The following is a 21921-nucleotide window of genomic DNA, read 5'->3' on the forward strand; positions in this document are numbered from 1 at the left end:
CTTCTTTAGGATTTTAAGGATTGTTTTATTAGATGCCTCAGCTTGGCCATTACCTTGGGGGTAATATGGTGTGGAGAAATGATGGGAAATATGGAAGCGGTCACAGAGTTCACGAACATCTTGATTTTTGAAGGGACACCCGTTATCAGTGATAATGGAAACAGGAATACCGTATCAGCAAATGATATAGTTGAGGATGAATGTAGCAATCTATTTTCCTGTGACTTGTGTGAGAGGCACGGCTTCAATCCATTTTGTAAAATATTCTGTGGCAGTGATAATGAATTTATGACCATTGGAAGAAGGAGGGTGAATCTTGTCGATGAGATCGAGTCCCCACTGACAAAAGGGCCAAGGAGACGCAAGTGGTTGAAGTTCTTGTGCTGGCGCATGTATGAGGTCTCCATGAATTTGAAATTGCTTACATTTCTTGACAAACTGATAAGAGTCTTTTTCCATATTGGGCTAGTAATATCCAGTCCGGATGAGTTTCTTGGCCAAGGTAGGACCACTAGCATGTGGACCACATATCCCTTCATGCACTTCCCGTAACGCAATCTGAGCTTCGTCACTTTCTAAACATCTAAGAAGAGTGCCATCTAGACCTCGTCGATATAGGATATCAGCTAAAATGACATATCGAGAGGATTGGTGAATGAAAGTGTGACGTTGGTTATTTGATAGATTAGGAGGTAAAGTATTGTCACGTAGGTATGTGAAAATGGAACCATATAACTGGGATTCGGGACCAACAACGCATATAGTCTCAGTAGGCATGATCTCATATGAAGGAACCAAAAGGTTATCCACCAAGAACTCATAGCGAGTCTCGTTTGGATGTAAATCAATCAAGGAAGCAATTGTAGCTATGGCATCTGCGATGCGATTCTGCTCTCTTGGTATCTGCTCAAAGTCTATCTTTGTGAAGTGTTGTTTCAGGTCATCCACCATTTGTTTATAAGGCATTAATTTCTCATCTTTTATTTGGTAATAAACAATTGCTTGACGGATGACCAGTTGGAAGTCCCCAAAAACATGAAGTTCCTGGATCTTCCATTGAACTTGAATTCGTAATCCTGTTGTTAATGCCTCATATTCTGCTATATTGTTAGTGCAAGGAAATGATAAGCGATATGATTTTGGTATAGAATCCCCTTAAGGAGTTATAAAGAGGATGCCAGCTCCTGCCCCATGCCATGTGTATGAGTCATCGAAGTATAGTTGCCATGGCTTTGCATGTGACATTGTCAAAATGGATTCATCTGGAAATTCTGAACTTAGAGGAACATCATCTATCATGGGAGCATCTACTAATTGATCTGCAATGGCTTGTCCTTTTATTGCTTTTTTGTCCATATACTCGATGTCAAATTCACTCAGGATCATTACCCATTTGGCCAGTCGCCCAGTAAGTGTTGCCTTATTGAGAAGGTATTTCAATGGGTCTATTCTTGCAACTAACTTAGTCTTATGGGTAAGCATGTAATGTTGTTGTAGCGTCCTAAAATTGTGACACTTGCAATTTCGACTACATTTCAGTCCTCACGATGGCGACGCAACACGCAACCTGAATGGAGACCCCGAAACCTGATTACGACACTAAAAACTGCATTTTTCAAGCACCCTGGCCTGAACCTCCTTTGCACCCTGCTGTCCTGGGAGGTGGGACCAGAGCGCCCAGCGCCCTGGTCCCTGGGCCTATTTTGGGGCCCGGTCTCCTATGGGGTCTTGGGTCTTTTTGTTTGCAAATTGGAAATTAACTTTCCTGGTCGGCCTAAGGTCGGGAAAATCAGTCTTTCAACCCTAATTGACAAGTATATAAACTACATTTCCTCTCCCATTTTGGTAGATGGAAAAAAGGCAAAAAACGATATTCAAGCATTCAAGCATTCAAGCATTCCTTCAAGCAATTGAGCATTCTAAGTCTCCATTCAAGGCTAAGTGTTGCATTCAAGACAAGGATTCAACCATTGAAGAGGAGATCACTTACTACATACAACATACAACATACAACAAACAACAATCTATACCTTCGCACATAAGGATACAAACATCCTTACAACAAGGTATTAGTACTTGTTTTACATTACATACATTTACATTCACAGCAATTTCTCATTTCTTGGTTAATTCCAAAACTGGGGTTTGACCTAAAGGCAAACCCCTAATCCCTAACCCCCCAATCGTCTTTGCTTTTCTGTGTGTAGGTTGCAGGTACGAGGCTGAAATTGAAGATCTGGAATCCTTGTGCAGAGATGAACAGATCCCCCTTCGTTTTGCGGATTTTTCGGAGGACCGTGGCGCCGGGTGCCATCGTCCTAACAACTTTTGCTCAAATTTGTAGGACAGCGCCGTATCGACATTTTACTGCTAATTCCAGGTCCGCAGCTTCATCCTATATCCCTATCTCAGTTTATAAGCGAATCTTTGTCACTTTCTATGCATTCCTAGCTTAATTCTTCTATGCACATTCTTTACAAAAGAGGGTAGCCTTGCTGTCTTAACCCTTGAAACGCATTTAGCATCCAATCTTGCATTGTGTGGGATTGGATCTTGTGGGTTTCAACCCCTCTTTTGAATGTAAAGTCTCTCCCTTAAGTGAAAACCATCAACCCTAGCGACCTCCCTTCTCTCTCCTTGGAGTGGGAAGAGGGGAGAGCAAACTAGGGTTCGATTGCGATTTTCCGCTTTACATTTTGGTGAACCCGATGTGAACATCCTTTCTGATTATTCATAGTTAGATCTGAAAATTGGATTCTTTGATTACATTTCCATGTTTGATCTTTTGCAAAATTTTAGAGGTTAATTGCATAAAAACTCTAAATTTTCTTTTTAAGTAATTAAACTTGTGAAATGTTTAATTGTTAATGCTTGTTTCAGATCTGCCCTTCTATTACAAATTATCAATTCATGTTTGTGCTTTAATTTTGAAAATTAAGTGGTTAAGTGTCAAAACCCTAATTTTTGAAACCCTCTTGATTCAACCTTTGTCTGACAATTTCACTGATCAAAACATCTCCAAATCGGTTGTAACTTTGGATTCCGCAATAAAATCACAATATCTTTCATCCCTGAAAATTTGGAAAAAAGTTGCGAGGACCGTGTGCACCCCGAGCGCCATCGTCCCCGACATTTTTTCCGAAATTTTGGGAGCTAGATCTTACCGTATTTTTCTGCTAAAATCCAGAATTTTGGCTGATTTTATCAATTTTAACACCTTCAAAATTACAGTCAAAGTTGGTCTTGTGATTACTTGGTTTAGGGCTTCTAATCATTCAAAAATCATCGAAATTGAAATTTTGTGTCAAAATTGTGTTCTTACTGTCCTAAATCTGAAAATTGTGTTAACATTCATTCGAAATTTCAGTGCTTTATTCAAATTCTTGCAATTTGTGACTTTTGAAATTAAATGCTTAATTACAACAACTTTGATTTCCTCTTTCAAAATTGAATTTTGCGTGAAATTGAGTCAACTTTCAAATTTCAAAACTTGCATTACTTTTGGTATTCCCTCTAAAATCATAAAATTCAAAATTTCAGTTTCCCTCTCTTTTTCAAAATTCAAATTTTGCATTTTTCGACAATCTTGGTAGGGTTCAATTTTGAGATAGCAACTTTAATTTGGCCTATCTACAGATCGTAAAATCACTCAATTTTTTCAGGTTAGCTGTAAAATAATCATAACTTTCATCCCTGCAAATTTCAAAAAAAGTTGCGAGGACCGTGTGCACCCCGAGCGCCACGGTCCCGGACATTTTTTCCGAAATTTCGGGAGATTGCCCTGATTGTATTTAACAGCTTAAATCTAGAAGATTGGCTGGTTTTACTAAAATTTGCTACCTCTAAAATTCAAAATCTCTCTCTTTCTTTAGTGCATGAGTTTTACAACAATAAGCCCTACTTACACTATTCCTGTTAGACGAAGCCTTAGAATTAAGTCCTTCCAAGGTTTAATTACTGAGGAGATGGAACCTAATTTAAATGGTCTTTTTAATGAGGACATGGGTAATTCCTCTAATCCTTTTAATGATGAAGAAGCTCTCCATGAGGTTTCTGTAGAACAACTTTCAAAATTGGATAACCAATTTGATCATTTTCGACAATGGATGTCTCAAGAATACCCTGATAGTTAAGCTCTTCCTTTAATTGAGGGTCTAAAACGTATGCTTCAAAGTGATAAGAATGGAATTGATATTTTGCATCGTATTGCACACATTGTGGATTCAAATGTGATGCCTATGAAAAGTTGTGCCGAAACCTTAGGGTATACACAACCTCCTACTCAAGACAATCATTCTATTCCTTTGACAACTCCTATTGCTAATATACCTACTTTTACATCAAACATAATGACTACTTCAACACAAGACATTCCTCCTATGATCACCAGTCATGGGGGCAATCCCTCTTCTTCAATCAACCCTCTTCCTTCATTCAAACCAACTTCTTCATTCATTCCTTCAGTGAGTGTTCCTCTTATATCTCCACAAATGAACATGACACAAGGGGGCAATTCATTCAACCATTTCATTCCTCCTTGTAGTGTTCCTCCTTTCCAATCATCTCCTATGACTAACTATCATAGTGTCCCACCACCATACTCTCTACCTTCTTTCAATAACATAACACCTCCATCACAATCTAACATGTCTAATACGAACTCTTCGACTGAAGCAACCATTAACAATCTTGCACAAACTGTCTCTTCTTTATAGCAACAAATTGCCTCTATGAATCAATCCAAGTTTAGTGTGCCCACCTTTGATGTTGCGAGCCCACTTTCTCTTGATATTGTCCGAGCTATTCCCCCTAAACATGTTAAAATTCCACATTTGGAGCTTTATAATGGTAAGGGTGATCCTCTAACACATGTTAAGACATTTCAAACAATATGTACCGATTTTGCTTATGACCAAAGGTTGCTTGCAAAACTGTTTACTAGAACATTAAGAGACAAAGCCCTACAATGGTATTTCTCGTTACCTTCTTATTCTATTACTTCTTTTGAACAACTTGCAAATGCTTTCATTCAACAATTTCAAAACAATATAAGTCCTAAAGTTACTTTGATTGATTTAATGCATTGTAAACAAGGTGTTAAAGAAAAAGTGACTGATTTCATTGGTAGATATAAGCATTTGTATGCCCAAATTTCTTTTCCAGTACCTGACAATGATATTCAAAGAATCTTTATTTCTAATTTACAAAAAGACATTAGAGACAAACTCCTGTTTTCTGAGTTTACTTCTTTCCAACAATTGTGCGCAACTCTTCACAATTATCAACTGACTGTGAGTCAAATGGAACAATCACATCCTATGGCTCCGAGTGATAAGGGTGATAGTAGTCAACAACCATTTGGGAAGTTTAAACCGAATAGAGAGTCCATTAAATTCAATGAAAACATCATCAACAACAATGTGAATGCAGCATCAGGTGTGTCTCCTATTTCTAAGTTTTTCAAGAGAGAAAGAAAGTTTACTCCTTTGAATGAATCATTGCATAGTATTATGAATAAGTTATTGGAACAAAATGTGCTTACTCTTCCTCCTATAAGGCAAATTGATCCTGCAAAGATTACTTCACCCTATTTTGATAACAAATCTTTTTGTCAATTTCATCGTCAACTTGGGCATGATACTGAAAAATGTTTTGCTTTAAAGGGGAAAATTCAAGATTTGATTGATAATAATACTATCTCTGTTTCTGGTGTGAATGATAAAGGCAACAAATCTGTAGCTCTTCCTAACCAAAATCTTCAGATTTTTACTGATCCATTGCCTTCTCATACCTCTAATGCGATTGATACTACTGATTCCTCTGTCTCACCTGATGATCTCGTGTCTATGACTCCGAATGTGATTAATTTTGTGAAGCAACAGAAAATCCCTAAAGAACCTTCCATCACATTTGATTCCAGTGAAACTATCAGGGCACCTGATGGTCCTTTATATATAGTTGCAAAAGTCAAGAACACACCTTGTCGTGGAGTGCTTATTGATCCTTCTTGTATGGTTAATATCATTACTGAAGAATTTCTTTTTACTTTGCAATTGAATCAAGTGATCTATGATGAAACAAATGTGGTTGTGAAACTATTTGATGCATTTTCTTCTCCTGCAATTGGTTCTATTACATTACCTATTGAGGTCCATAACAAATCCCTTGATGTGAACTTTGCTATTATTCCATCTTCCGAACAATTTCGTGTGAAGTTTGGCTATCCTTGGCTATCTTCCATGAAAGTTATTGCTTCTCCTATTCACAAGTGTTTGAAATTTCCCCATAATGGTGAAGTTGTTACTATCAATCATAGTCTCTTTAAACCAGCTGAAAGAACTTCTAGCATCCCTATTGATTATTTTTGGCCTAAACAATTCCAATCTCTTCCTCCGCAAAGTGATCATCTTTTCAAATCTTATCAAAAGTGGAAAAAAGATATGATCCTATCTCTAAGTGAACCTAGAACACCCAAACTTGACATTCCTATCATTCTTGAGAAGGAAGTTCTTCCTTTGAAAGATAAAACTAATGTCTTTCCTCAAGAAGATTCCCAACCCATCCCTATGGATGTGACTATGCCTATGACTAATAAACCTCCTAAGAGTAGACCTATACCTCCTCGTCATGATGGGCTTGGTCTCCTTCCTAAACTGAATATTCCTCCCTTATATGGAGTAGTTCCTCCTCCTTCCTCTTATGGAGAGAAGAGACCTTCCTCTTCTCCTATTGTTCAACCTAAGAGACCACAACCTAAACACCCAAGTGATAAGGATGAGAACATTCCTCCTCCTCAATCTTCTCAACTTCCTACTAAGACTAGACGAAATCGTTCTACATGTGAACGCCGGCGAAAGCGTCGTCTTAGAGCTCAAACTTTGCAATCCCCAAAAACACCTTCAACAAGCATTATTCCATTTTCTCCTCAGCCGACGATTGAGCCGAAATCTCCTAAACATAAGATGCATGATGGTCTTGATCCTGTGCGAGTTAAAGATCCTATTTTTATAAATCTTGATGATGATATAGATGAAAATGTTATTCATGATGCAAATGCTACTTCTCCTGTTCATTCTGATAGTGAATATGAACTTGTTGATATTGATAACCATCTATCTAACGAATTTTCTAAAGCACTTATCCTAGCTCCTAGACAAGAACACCGTGGCTTGGGATATGAACATAGCCCTTGTTTGGATCTTGTGATAGCTCCATCTGCTGTGTTGGATGTTCCTCCTCTAGTGTGTTCCCTACCTTCCCGAAACATTGATCAGCAAGATCGGGGGGTAGATGACATGCTAGACTAGTTTCATTAGCATAGCAGATTCCTTCCCCCTCTCTTTTGTTACTTCCTCTATGTGTTATTCTCATTCTTCTATTTGTTGTCCTTAGTGTTGTCTACTTGAGGACGATGCAAAGCATTGAGATCTCTCGATCTCTCTCATGTTGACTCAAAAGACACATGTGTTCCCTTCTTCTAGGTGACCTTCCTTGATTGGGGAATGAAGAACAATTATGCATACATACATATGATATACATGAATTATCATACAGCATACTGACCCTGAGGAAAGCGAAGTCACCTTGTGCTTTGTGTTTTGTGTCTATTATCCTTGGGCTTATCTCACACTTGGGGGCTAAATCCTTGCGATAACGTGCTCCTTTCCTTTCTCATTCTTATATGTATCACTACCTTAAAGCAATCACCCCCCGTGAGGCATGTGCGATCTCTTTAACGTAGGGGGGCATACGTCCCGTTCATATCTTTTCAAGATACTTGAAAATTTCTTGACAAATTTAGCTTTGCCTTGAAAATTTTTGATATCTTTCTTGCATGACTCATAGTGAGGGAACCTTACTACTGACAGTCATGGTTCTCCCTCGTGATCTTCCCTTTTACTTTGTCAATTGAAGTCGTAAGATCCTTAGTCCACTGGGGGCTTGGTGTATCTTGCCTCCTTGACGTGGTGAAAGTCTTTCAATGTTGTTTCCTTGTACTTTACCGGAAGTATGAGCATACATACTCCCGCTAAAGTGGGGGCTAAATGTAGCATCCTAAAATTGTGACACTTGCAATTTCGACTGCATTTCGGTCTTCACGATGGTGACGCAACACGCAACCTGAATGGAGACCCCGAAACCTGATTACGACACTAAAAACTGCATTTTTCAAGCACCCTGGCCTAAACCTCCTTTGCACCCTGCTGTCCCGGGAGGTGGGACCAGAGCGCCCAGCGCCCTGGTCCCTGGGCCTATTTTGGGCCCGGTCTCCTATGGGGTCTCGGGTCTTTTTGTTTGCAAATTGGAAATTAACTTTCCTGGTCGGCCTAAGGTCGGGAAAATCAGTCTTTCAACCCTAATTGACAAGTATATAAACTACATTTCCTCTCCCATTTTGGTAGATGGAAAAAAGGTGAAAAATGATATTCAAGCATTCAAGCATTCAAGCATTCCTTCAAGCAATTGAGCATTCTAAGTCTCCATTCAAGGCTAAGTGTTGCATTCAAGACAAGGATTCAACCATTGAAGAGGAGATCACTTACTACATACAACATACAACATACAACATACAACAAACAACAACATCTATACCTTCGCACATAAGGATACAAACATCCTTACAACAAGGTATTAGTACTTGTTTTACATTACATACATTTACATTCACAGCAATTTCTCATTTCTTAGTTAATTCCAAAACTAGGGTTTGACCTAAAGGCAAACCCCTAATCCCTAACCCCCCAATCGTCTTCGCTTTTCTGTGTGTAGGTTGCAGGTACACGGCTAAAATTGAAGATCTGGAATCCTTGTGCAGAGACGAACAAATCCCCCTTCGTTTCGTAGATTTTTCGGAGGACCGTGGCGCCGGGTGCCATCGTCCTGACAACTTTTGCTCAAATTTGTAGGACAGTGTCGTATCGACATTTTACTGCTAATTCCAAGTCCGCAGCTTCATCCTATATCCCTATCTCAGTTTATAAGAGAATCTTTGTCACTTTCTATGCATTCCTAGCTTAATTCTTCTATCAACATTCTTTACAAAAGAGGGTAGCCTTGCTGTCTTAACCCTTGAAACGCATTTAGCATCCAATCTTGCATTGTGTGGGATTGGATCTTGTGGGTTTCAACCCCTCTTTTGAATGTAAAGTCTCTCCCTTAAGTGAAAACCATCAACCCTAGCGACCTCCCTTCTCTCTCCTTGGAGTGGGAAGAGGGGAGAGCAACTAGGATTCGATTGCGATTTTCCGCTTTACAGTCGTAATTTCTACGAAGCAAAGACCATGGTGAGACATGCATGCTCAATTGGTGTGTAGTTTAGCTCATATCCTACTAATGTGCGACTGATATAGTATACTGCTTTTTCCTTGCCTTCAGCCATTTGTTGTGCTAAGAGTGCCCCTAGTGCTGTTGGAGTAGCTGATATGTATAGTAACAGTGGTTGATCTGAAACTGGTGGCATCAGAACTGGTGGATTTAGAAGATAACCTTTGAGTGTCTGGAAAGCCTGTTGACAGTTATCATCCCATTTAAATTTGATGTTTTTATGTAGCAGGTGCTGAAAAGGATTACACTTATCTGCCAGTTGTGCTATGAATCTTTGGATGGACTGGAGTCTGCCTTGTAAGAATCAAAGTTGACTGATATTTCTTGGTGGTTGCATCTCCAAGATGGCCTTGACTTTTGCTAGATCAGCTTCAATTCCTCTTTTGGATACAATGAATCCTAGGAGCTTCCCAGAGGTTACTCCAAAGACACATTTCTTGGGGTTTAATCTTACTTTGTATTTTTCCAACCGATCAAAGACGACTGACAGTATGTCCAAATGTGTATTTCTGTCTATTGATTTGCCCAAGAGGTCATCAACATAATCTTCCACGGTTACGTGCATGAGATCATGAAAGATAGTATTCGTGGCTCTTTGATATGTGGCACCTGCATTCTTTAGCCTGAAAGGCATGACATTCTAGCAGAAAGTCCCCCACGGATAAGTCAATGATGTTTTTTGTTGATCCTCGGGTGCGATCCTTATTTGATTATAACCAGAGAATCCATCCATCAGTGATAACATTTCATGACCTGCTGTGAGATCAACAATCAAGTCAATATTTGGCAATGGGAAGTCATCCTTTGGTCAAGCTTTGTTGATGTCTCTGAAATCTGTGCAAATTTTGATGCTGCGATCTGGTTTACTAATAGGTACCAAGTTGGAGATCCATTCAGGATAATCAATTGGGTGTATGAATCCGACATCGAGTAATTTCTCTAGTTCTGCTTTGACTAGTAATGCCACTTATGGATGCATTTTTCTTAGTTTCTGTTTTACTGGTTTTGCCCCCGGTTTGACTGTCAAATGATGCATTACCAAATCCGGATCTAATCCAGACATATCAGCGTATGACTAGGCGAAGTTGATTTGTCATTCTTTGAAGAAACTTATGAATTTTGACCTTTCGGACTCTGTCAGTGATTGAGCTAAGAATATGTTGTGTGGAACCTCTTCTGTACCAATGTTTGTGTTAGAATATTTAATCTTTACTTAGCTTAGGTTTATTTTTATTTAGTTTAGGATATTCCTTTGGAATTCCTACATGTAATTTGTCCTCTAGTACATGTGTGAGGACAAGTCATTTCTTTTATTTTCCTTTATTAAGGAATATTAGATCTCCTCCATAAGAGGATGTGGACACATGACACACACATTTTATGAATGGTGGCATTCATAGATTTTGGAGTTACTTTGTAACTCCTCTCCTCATCTCTATTTAAGAGATGTCTCCTCTCTCATTTCTTCTTAATGACAATATTGTAAAGAGCTTCTTGCTCTCTCTCTCTCTCATTTTTAGGCATTGCCTCATTCATAATATCACAAGGGGTTTTTCTTTTCTTTTCCCCTTTCAAAAGTTCTTGTGCCTCCTTCTTCACATTTGGGTGATGCTCTAAGGTTTTTGTTTTTCTCTTGGTAACAATTACTTCTTCATAAACTTTCTTGGATTAATTTTCCTTTCCTTGCTCTTTTATTTCCTTTCATGGTATCAGAGCAGGTTTCTAATCCTTGTTTTAAGTTGACATTGATGAAGGTTACCACTCTGTGGAGTTCACCTTGTTGGAGGCATTCTTGAGAGGAGAAGAAGTTCTTTTTCTAATATTACCTATTGTGTAGGTTTTGGTTTCAGATTTTAACTTTTTTTTCAAACTTGTTAACAAGTTTGCCTGCAGGTTTAATCTTCTATTCTAGTTTTTTTTTAATTAAAAAAGGGCTTTGGAAGGCTTGCCGCCAAAGTTCCTTCTTTCTAGTTTAAATTTAATTATTTTTAAAGTTTTGGAAGGCTTGCTGCCAAAACTCCGGTGCTAACTTCTTTTCCTGCATACTTTAGATTTCATATTCATTTGTTTTGGAAGGCTTGCCGCCAAAACAGTTTCATTATAAAGTTGTTTCTCTGATTCATATTGCAGGTTCTCACATTTTGTTTACTTGCAAGCTTTTTTGATTAAAAAAAAAAAAAGAAATTTAAGCTTCCTTGCAGGATTTTGTTATCAAATTTTCTCAGTTTCTAACCTCATTCTCAGAATACTAACTTTTTTTAATATCTATTGATCTATTTCATCTTTGTCCAAAGTGTTTTTTGATTCATTAAAAGAGTTTGCATTCATTTTGTTCGCTATAAGGAAATTCAGCATGCGATTTGTATCTTGTAAAGAGAGATTTATGGTTTGAATAATCTCGGCATTTCACTGGTAAATTTTTATAATAGAGCAAGATTAAAAGACCCATTTTCAGTGAAGTTAAAGAGAGATATCTTATCTCTTCTTTGATAGGTCATACTAAACTATACCAATTTTTATATGATGTTCAGTTCATAGTTTATTGTGACATTCCAGTTACTCAGAATAAAGTTTTAACTTTTTAGAACAAACTAAGCTGCAGGCTATGCTTTGCTTGATATAATTGTTTACAAGCATCCAGATAATTGCTATAACCTAATATTGACTACTGTTTCAAGTGCGATTGCTTACTTAAAAACTATAACCTAATATTCAATCCTTAGATAACCTTCTCAAAGAGACAAACTGTGTAGAAACTAGAATTCTGAAAAAAAAAAAAAAAAAAAAACTATTCAGTATATTGATCATCGCTCAGCAAGACAACATCGAAGCTCCATGCAAAAGAAAGAATACTGCATCTACCCTTCCATTTTCTTTACTCTAAACTTTTCGCATACTGGCTACTCCTATGTAGCGGACTGGTTAACCTTAAAAGTTACAAGTCACGACTGCAGAAGTTCGAACTCGGCCTCTGGGCTTCTTCTTCTTGATTTGCTTGGCAACCTTGGGGGTCTACCCTCTCACCTTCCCTAAATCGGGCCTCTATCCCTGCTCCATCCAGTACCGTTCTCCTGGTTGATTCCTCCGTTTGGCATATCTGCCTGAAAGCACAAAGAGCCTTAACTCTTGGTTGCCCTTTAGCCTTCTCAAGCTTCTCCAGAAGCTCTTTAACTCTCCCTTGAACATTTTCCGCCTGCTTCTTTTGCAGCAAAAATCTGTGTGAAAACCACTGATTGGATCCCACATTGTCTGCAAGGCACACCAAAAACTGCATTTTGTATTCATTGTGAAACGGTTCTCAGTCTCTGTTTGCAGTCTGTTTACCTCTCTCTATCTGCGCACCTGCACTTTCCTTCTGACATTACTCTTTCCATTCATTTCATTTTTTTTATTTTTATTTTTATTTTTTTTTATTTTTTTACTTCTTTCACGTTACATTTCATTTCATTATTTTTTTTAATAAAACTTTTAAGTTTAAAATTAATAAGTAATCCCATTTCCAAAGCCAAGCGCTGCGTTTGGATTTCCTCTTATTAAAAGTTTTAAAAAGTTTATCGTTTTAACTTTTAAAAGTTTATAATTTTCATATATATGAAAAGTTATAAGTTTTTAAAAAAAGTTTATATTTAAATCAAAACTTTAAAAAGTTTATAGTTTTGTTTTATAAAGTGTTTTCATATATATAAAGTTTTTTAAATAAAGTTTATTTTATTATTTTATTATTTTATTATTTTTATTTTTTTAAGTTTTTAACTATAAATAGTTTAGATATTATTGTTTGTTTTTAAAAAAAATAATAATTTATTATTAAAAGATTTTAAAATAACTTTTTTGATAATTTAAGAAAAAAAATTGGTTATTTTTATTTTAAAAAATTACTTTTTGAAATTTAGTTCAATTTTATCCAAGGAAGTTATTTTTTGTCTTTTAATCAAACTTTTTCTAATCTTTTATTTTGCTATCATGTCTACATTAATTCCGGAAATTAAATTAAATAGTTCCAATTATCATTCTTGGAAAACACATATCTCGTTTATTTTTCGTTTCAAACACCTTTTGGATGTTGCGACTGATAAAACCTTTGAACCCGCTACATCTGCTCCTCAAGCCGACCTAGATAGATGGAAGGCTCAAAATGAGGAAGCACTTGGTTTAATTGGTATTTCAATGGTTCCTGATTTGTATGTTTTAATTGGAAATTGTACAAAAGCGCATGAAGCTTGGGAAATTTTAAAAACAACTTATGATAGCTCAAATGAATCCCGAAAAATTCAACTTCAAGATCAACTTGAAGATCTAAGGTATACAGATTTTAAAACTATGGATGAATTCTTATTAAAGTTTGATTCTGTTAATAGTCAATTAACTGGTTTAGGAGTTACTCTTGCTGATTTACGTTTAATTCATCTTATTCTTAAAAAATGTCTTCCTCGTCAATTTCAACAATTTATTACGAATATTCATGCTCAACTTGCTATTCCTAGCTTAGCTACTCAATTAACATATGATATTTTTCGTAATTTATTGCGTCAAGAGGAAGCTAAATTAATTCAATTTGGTACTCTTAAAAGTAGTGAACATGCTTTTATGTCTAAAAATCAAAATCATAATAATAATTTTAGATCCAATAATAATAAACATAATCATAATCATAATAATAATCATAATAATAATCACAAATCTTCTAATTATCAATCTCATTCTAAATCCTATCATAACAATTCTCATAATAATAATCATAATAATACGTACAATAATCCAAGGAATAATTCTCAAACAAGACCCCATTGCACATATTGTGGGAAAGATGGACATGTCACTAATAATTGTTTTAAGAAACAAAATGGTAAAAAGCCCATGAATCAAAATAATCAAAATAATCAACATAAACCTCATTATAAGAAAGGTAATAATAATGGTAATTCATCTCGTCATGCATTTACATGTACTTATAATGTTTCTCAACCACTTGAGTGGATTATTGATTCTGGTGCATCTCAACATGTTACTTCTCATAAAGAATGTTTTGAATCTTTGCATCCCGATACTTCTAATATTCCTGTTCAATTAGCTAATAATCATAGTTGTAAAGTTGAAGCTATTGGTGATGTGAATGTTCCTAATGGGAAATTACATGATGTTCTTTATGTTCCTGAATTAAAATCAAATTTGATTTCAGTTCCTAAACTTTGTCAAGATTATAAGATTAACTTTTATAGGGGCATATGTTATATCATTGATCCAAACACTAATCATGTTATTGCTACTACTAAAATGGATAGTGATAACTTATTCAAGTTCTATGAATTTGCTCCTCCAAAGTATTCTTTGCTTACTACTGTTGATTTTACTATATGGCATGAAAGACTTGGCCATCTCAATTCTGATTATATTTCATTGATGCAAAAAGCAAATATGGTTGATGGATTGCCTAGTATTGTTCCTTCTCAAATTGTTTGCAATGGTTGCATGAGTGGTAAGATGCATAGGGAACCCTTTCTTCATGGTCAATCTTGGAGGGCATATACTAAATTGCATCTAGTTCATAGTGATCTCTTGGGTCCCATGGAGAATCCCTTCATCCAAGGTTCAAGGTATGCACTTACCTTTGTTGATGATTTTTCAAGGAGAACATGGATATATTTCCTTCATAGTAAGGATCAAGTGCTTGATGTGTTTATTGAATTTCATATGTTTGTAGAAAGGCAATCTGGTTCTAAAATTAAGATTCTTCGTACTGACAATGGAAGAGAATATGTCAATAATGCATTTAATGCTTATTTGAAATCTTTTGGAATTAAACATGAGCTTACCGTTCCTTATACACCACAACAAAATGGTGTGGCAGAACGGAAGCATAGGACAATTGTTGAAATGGCTAGATGTTTATTGCATGCTAAAAATATGGATTACAAGTTTTGGGCTGAAGCTATGGCTTGTGCAACATATTTAATTAATAGAACACCTACCAAAGCCTTAAAGGATAAAACTCCTGAAGAAGCTTGGTTTGGTAGAAAGCCTAATTTGCAGAATTTAAGAATTTTTGGTTCCATAGCTTATGTTCACAAACCTAAGGAGAAACGAAAAAAATTAGATGCTAAATCTTCTCCTTTTATTTTTGTTGGTTATGATGAAAATACTAAAGGTTATAGAGTTTACAATCCTATTACTAACAAGGTAAAAGTTACAAGAGATGTTTGTATTGCAGAAAAAGGCATTCATGATTGTTCTAAAGTGGAGGATGATGAACTTGGTCAAACCAAAGTTGCGCTTATGGAGGACCAACCTCCTTCTCTTAACCCTACTCCTAATGCATCTCTTTCTATTCCTTCTAGTGATAGTGATGATGATAATAATAACTCTACTCCTCATGACTCTTCTTCTAGTGATGAATCCATTACTTCTAAAAGAAGACCTAAATGGTTTAAATCTTTAATTCAAGATAGTGATGAATACTTAGCTAGAATGGATAAACTTCAAGCTAGAAGAGTTAATTATTGTAATTATGCTTTAATGACTACTATTATGAATTCTAATGATCCTAAAACATTTGATCAAGCTAAAAATCAACCACATTGGCAAAAAGCAATGAAGGAAGAATATGATACTCTAATTTCTAACCAAACTTGGGATTTAGTTCCCTTGCGTCATGGTAAAAATCTTGTTTCTTGCAAGTGGCTTTATAAAACCAAATTGAATGCTAATAATCAAGTTAGTAAATTTAAAGCTAGATTAGTTGCTAGAGGTTTTTCTCAAATTGAAGGCTTAGATTATACTGAAACTTTTGCTCCTGTTGCTAAAATGCCTACAATTAAACTTGTGCTTGCTTTAGCTTCTAGAATGAATTGGCCTATTCACCAAATGGATGTTAAAAGTGTTTTTCTTAATGGTGATTTACATGAGGAAATTTATATGTCTCAACCTTCTGGTTTTATTAAAGAAGGTAATGCACACTTAGTTTGTAAATTAAAGAAATCAATTTATGGATTAAAGCAATCTCCTAGGGAGTGGTATTCAAAGATTAATGAATTCTTTCTTTCTCAAGGCTTTATTAGAAGTAAAAATGATCCTAACTTGTATATTAAACATAGTGAAGATGATATTATGATTATTATCTTGTATGTAGATGATTTGATTCTTACTTCAAGTTCCAATACTTTGATTTCTGATATTAAGTTTCAACTTAATCAAAAATTTCAAATGACTGATTTAGGTCTTTTACATTATTTCTTAGGAATGCAAATTTGGCAAACCTCTAAAGGAATTTTCTTATCTCAAAGTAAATATGCTCAAGATCTCATAGATAAGTTTAAAATGAATGATGCTCATCATGTTTCAATTCCTATTGAATTAGGCACTAAGTTAATGCTTGATATGCAAACTCCTCTTGTTGATCCTACTTTGTATAGACAATTAGTTGGAAGTTTAAATTATTTAACTCTTACTAGGCCAGATATTGCTTATAGTGTTGGTTTGGTTTCAAGATTCATGTCTAAACCTCAACAAACACACTTTAAAGTTGCTAAAAGAATTTTAAGATATATTAAAGGAACTATTAATGTAGGTTTGTTTTATGATGCAAATTCCGACTTTACTTTAAAAGGTTTTACTGATTCCAATCTAGGTGGAGATCCCAATGATGGGAAATCTACTTGTGGTTATTATTTTTTTGTTGGTTCAGGAGCAATTTCTTGGAATAGTAAAAAGCAACAATCTACCTCTCTTGGATCCACTGAAGCTGAGTACAAAGGATGCACTAATGCTTCCAAAGAAGTCTTGTGGCTTAGAAGACTACTTGAAGATTTGGGTCTACCTCAACACAAACCAACTCCATTGTATTGTGACAACCAAAGTGCCATTGCCTTGGCTAAAAATCCAGTTTTCCATGCAAGGACAAAACACATTGCTCTCCAAAACCACTTTATTAGAGAACAAATTGAAGACAAGCAAGTTTCACTCCTCTATTGCAAGGGGGAAGACCAAGTTGCAGATATTTTGACCAAGCCACTTTGTAAAGAAAAGTTCCAATTTCATTGTAAAAATCTTGGATTGCAACCCATTGAAGGGTTTGATGTAAGCTCCCCAAGTAAAGCTTAAGGGGGGGTGTTAGAATATTTAATCTTTACTTAGCTTAGGTTTATTTTTATTTAGTTTAGGATATTCCTTTGGAATTCCTACATGTAATTTGTCCTCTAGTACATGTGTGAGGACAAGTCATTTCTTTTATTTTCCTTTATTAAGGAATATTAGATTTCCTCCATAAGAGGATGTGGACACATGGCACACACATTTTATGAATGGTGGCATTCATAGATTTTGGAGTTACTTTGTAACTCCTCTCCTCGTCTCTATTTAAGAAATGTCTCCTCTCTCATTTCTTCTTAATGACAATATTGTAAAGAGCTTCTTGCTCTCTCTCTCTCTCTCATTTTTAGGCATTGCCTCATTCATAATATCACAAGGGGTTTTTCTTTGCTTTTCCCCTTTCAAAAGTTCTTGTGCCTCCTTCTTCACATTTGGGTGATGCTCTAAGGTTTTTGCTTTTCTCTTGGTAACAATTACTTCTTCATAAACTTTCTTGGATTAATTTTCCTTTCCTTGCTCTTTTATTTCCTTTCAGTTTGTTTTGATAGTCTCCTCTACCAACATGGATGACTTTTCCTCATATGATGCTAGGAGAATGTCAAGCCTTCCATCTTTGGGTGCCTCAGAGAGGTTTTCACCCTCAAATATGTCCTTTCTTTTTACTTTTTTGGGGTCAGATAGCGCCACAATGTGGTTTTCGCCATAAGACCCTTGATTTGTTCTTATTTTCACATTTTTGCGATTGGAAGGTCCGACACCCTCACCAAAATATGCCACGCTATTGAGTTCTATAGTGTATCTCGCTTTATGGTCTCCAGGGGGAAGATCATCTTGTATACCCAGATAGTCAAGAAAAGCTTCATCATTTTGGAATGTGTCAAACTGTGCAGGTCCTTCATGATCCCAGTCAATGAGTTGGTGGTGAACAAGGGGAAGGCCGTTAATGTCTTCGAAGTTAGTGGGGCTAAGAGTGAAGATGCAGTTATATTCGAGTATGTCAAGGTAATTATCAAGGTCATCGATGGCACTCTCCTCATCAGTCTCGATCGTGAGTGAATCCAAATTATCATCACTAGTAGCGCATTTTGGGACAGGTGTTCTCATCCTATGTGATTTCAACCTATAATCTTGAGACAAGGACTGTGTAGACTCCTCATGGGTTGTTTCTTGACCAACTCTGAACTTGTTATAAAACTCCTCTTCTTCTGTGGGTTCATCTAGCTCTCTGAATGTCTCGGTGAGCTCGTAGTCACTGGAAGACTTGTCGGAACCCCATTCCCATGCGTTGGAATCTGTGGAATAGCGATCCTCTTGTTGAATTTTGACAGCTTTGATTTGTAAGGCTTCTTCTGTCCTTTGGGTGTGGACCTTGGAAGTTAAGAAACCAAGTCCTTTCGAGCGTTCCTTCTTGAGAGTCAATTCAGGTTGTAAAGGTTCAATGATGCCTTCCTTTCATAGTCCCAAAGGGCTTTTTCCATCACACCCAAATTTTTGTAGAATTTTGAAGCCTTTGCCATATTTCTCACATGGTAGATTGATGTGGTCTTGTTTTTCCTCTTCATTGTCTCTAAAAAGCATTTGGTATAAGTCTTCCTCTTCTAGTTCACCCCATCTTTGAAAGGTAGTAGGGTCCCATTTGAGCATCATGATGGAGATTTGTTTGTTAGGGTGTGGTCTTCCATATTCTTTTGGGGAACTCATGACTTGTCGTAAGTACATGGTCTGATTTAAAGTATATTCCCCCATGCCTTTGTCCTGAAACTTGCCTTTAAGCTCACCTTGTTTTGATGTCGAAGGTTTTAATGACTCAGGGTCAATGTATGTCAAGGAAGGAACAGCCTCACGATTACTGGGAATGATGGTCTCAGTCTTTGATTTCAGGTTATTGCAGTATATGAATGGATTAGGATCACCGTTAATTGTTACTTCCACGCCATTATGAGGAAACTTAATGCATTGGTGATATGTGGATGGGACTGCCCTCATTTCATGAATCCAAGGACGTCCTAGCAATATGTTATAAGTGAGATTTAAATCCAGGACTTGACAAACCACATCCTTTGTAACTGGCCCAACTCTGAGAGGTAAGGTGACTGTGCCCTTGGATGAACGCTCTTCGTCATCATATGCTTTAATGGTGATTTTGTTTGTAGAATTCACGGCTTTATCATAATATCTCAATTGTGTGATAGTGCTTAATGTGCAAATGTTTAGACCTGCTCCTCCATCTATCAGGACTCGTTTGATTCTATGTTTGTGTATGAAGGCTTCAATGTTTAGTGGTGCATTATGTGGCTGACTTACAGAGGCATCATCGGCTTCGGTGAAAGTAAGGGAGTGTGGAATGGAAAGGTATCCCACCATGGCTTAAAACTGGTCCACGTTCAGATTAGTAGGAACAGCAGTATCTCTCAAGATTTTGTCAAGAATGGCTTTATGTGTGGGAGATATGCGTAATAGTTCAAGGATGGAGATGAGCGCGGGTGTCTTCCCTAGTTGTTCTACAAGGTCATACTCAGGTTTGGTTCATGAAGAAGCGGTTTTTTTAGTTGGAGCACCTTGCAAAGTGATTTTAACTCGATGAGTTGTAACATTACATTTAGAGGTAGGTTCAGAAGAAGATCCAACACCTTTTAGGACAATCCTGGGTCTCTGGGTAGAATTCTCAAACGCTTTGTCCTTAATGATAATGGTAGAGACATAATTGTCCATCAAGATGTGATTGATGGTTAAATCATAGTTGTAAGATGCTCTGGTATAGTTGGTTTGATCCTCTATGGCTTTAACTTTTCCCTTGTCATGTTTTGGGAATGGTTCCTTAAACATCTCATGTTCTTGATTAAACGAATGTCCCTCAATCTCAATGTCACCTCTATCAATGAGATCTTGTATGATGTTCTTCAGTCGATGACAATTTCCTATCTTATGACCTTTTCTCTTATGAAATTCACAATACTCATCATCATTCCACCAATTTGGTTTAACCTTTGGTTCATATGGAGGAAAATCTAGAACTGTGATTACCTTGTTTGCCACTAGCTTCTTGAAAACTGACTCAAGTGGTTCGCCCAATGGGGTGTACTTCATTCATGATCTGGAAGTTGTTTGAGTATTCACTTGATTATTTGTAGAACTTGATCCTGAAAAGATGACTTTGGGTCGCACTGTGTTGGCATCAACAACACCATCATTGACTGTGTTCTTGTTTTTATTCCAAAATCTTGGCTTGTCTTTTCCTTTTGTAGCGTCCTAAAATTGCGACACTTGCAATTTCGACTGCATTTCGGTCTTCACGATGGCGACGCAACACGCAACCTGAATGGAGACCCCAAAACTTGCTCGCGACACCAAAAACTACATTTTTCAAGTACCCTGGCCTGAACCTCCTTGCACCCTGCTATCCCGGGAGGTGGGACCAGAGCGCCCAGCGCCCTGGTCCCTGGGTCCTATTTTGGGCCCGGTCTCCTAAGGGGCTCGGGTCTTTTTGTTTGCAATTTGGAAATTAACTTTCCCTGGTCGGCCTAAGGTCGGGAAAATCAGTCTATCAGCCCTAAATGACAAGTATATAAACTACATTTTTCTCTCTCATTTGGGATAGAGATGATAGATGAGGAGGATATGTGTACAAAGCGTGGAAATTATACTCAAGCATTCAAGCATTCAAGCATTCTTTCAAGCAATTGATCATTTCAAGTCTCCATTCAAGGCTAAGTGTTGCATTCAAGTCAAGGATTCAACCATTGAAGAGGAGATCACATACTACATGCTACAACATACAACATACAACATCTAAACCTTCGCACATAAGGATACAAACATCCTTAGAACAAGGTATTAGTACTTGTTTTACAGTCATTTACATTTACAGCTCTTGCTCATTTCTTGGTTAATTCCAAAACCGGGGTTTGACCTAAAGGCAAACCCCTAATCCCTAACCCCTCAATCGTCTTCACTTTTCTGTGTGTAGGTTGCAGGTACGCAGCTGAAATTGAAGATCTGGAATCCTTGTGCAGAGACGAACAGATCCCCCTTTGTTTCGCGGATTTTTCGGAGGACCGTGGCGCCATCGTCCCGACAACTTTTTCTCAAATTTGCAGGATAGCGCCGTATCGACATTTTACTGCTAATTCCAGGTCCGCAGCTTCATCTTATAACCCGAACTCAGTTTATAAGCGAATCTTTATGACTTTCTATGCATGCTTAGCTTAATTTCCTTAACAACATTCTTTACAAAAGAGGGTAGCCTTGCTTTCCTAACCCTTGAAATTCATTTAGCATCCAACCTTACATTGTGTGGGATTGGATCTTATGAGTTTCAACCCCTCTTTGAATGTAAAGTCTCTCCCCTAAGTGAAAACCATCGAATCCTAGCAAACCTCCCTTCTCTCTCCTCGGAGTGGGAAGAGGGGAGAACAACTAGGGTTCGATCACGATTTTCCGCTTTACATTTTGGTGAACCCGACGTGAACATCCTTTCTGATTTTTCATGCTTAGATCTAAAAAAAAATTAAT

This window comes from Cryptomeria japonica, chromosome 3, assembly GCF_030272615.1.
Source record: "Cryptomeria japonica chromosome 3, Sugi_1.0, whole genome shotgun sequence".
NCBI lineage: Eukaryota > Viridiplantae > Streptophyta > Pinopsida > Cupressales > Cupressaceae > Cryptomeria > Cryptomeria japonica.